This window comes from Pyxicephalus adspersus, chromosome 12 (assembly GCF_032062135.1).
Source record: "Pyxicephalus adspersus chromosome 12, UCB_Pads_2.0, whole genome shotgun sequence".
Classification (NCBI taxonomy): domain Eukaryota; kingdom Metazoa; phylum Chordata; class Amphibia; order Anura; family Pyxicephalidae; genus Pyxicephalus; species Pyxicephalus adspersus.
In genome coordinates this window covers 1596616-1597486 of record NC_092869.1, presented here as the reverse complement: position 1 = coordinate 1597486, position 871 = coordinate 1596616, and the positions used below count along the sequence as shown (strand labels likewise).

At 35.9% G+C, this 871-nt stretch overlaps 1 protein-coding gene across 1 annotated transcript in view; it reads left to right on the top strand.

Moving 5' to 3' along the window:
* The window catches only part of FCER1G (Fc epsilon receptor Ig), a 9387-nt gene that overhangs the window by 2891 nt on the left and 5625 nt on the right, over window positions 1-871 (top strand). The gene's annotated exons all lie outside the window — the stretch shown is intronic.

Sequence of the window (871 nt, the reverse complement as noted above, 5' to 3'; positions counted from 1 at the left end):
GTGTTCTGTTGCCCGATTTCAAATTACTTAGCATACTGCCAACATCCCTAGGAGATTAAATCATGAATATCAAAAATATCAAAGTATGGGACTTTCACGGCAGTTGGATATCATAAAACTATAATAATTTATTTACATAATCTTAAAAGGTATATATTTAAAAATCATACATGCCTCTTTCCATTGTGAAAAGTTAGGAAAAAATTAAATAACATCATAACATATGAGCTGAATACATTGTACATATTACACATGTTGGAACCATCCAACGCGTTTTGCAGACTATGTCTGCTTCTTCAGGGATGTAATTAGTACAGATATAAGGTGTATTAGCACAAAAGCTATTTAATTACAGGTGCACTTGATCACCTGGTATGGAGGCAGGTAGAACTCAAAGTTAAAACTACAACATTGAGAGATAGCAGTATCCCAAATCAATCTTCCACACTAATGTTCAATTTCAAGTATTGATCCTTACAGGAGACTGTCATCAAAGCATATGTTTATCCATAGTAAGTCAATACTGTCTTTTTCAACAAATAAATGGTATTCAAAGCAAAAGGGAGACCGCCATCATCTTTAAAGCACCTAGACTGACATGGGATACCGCTATCTCTGTGTTATGGTTTTAACTCCATTTTCTACCTGCCTCCATACCAGGTGATCAAGTGCACCTGTAATTAAATAGCTTTTAGGCTGATACACCTTATATCTGTACTAATTACATCCCTGAAGAAGCGGACAAAGTCTGCGAAACGCGTCAGATGCTTTCAACATGTGTAATACCCTGTTTCCCCGATGATAAGACACTGTCTTATTTTTTTTTGAAGGCCAAAATATGCTCTAGGGCTTATTTTCAGGGGGATGCCTT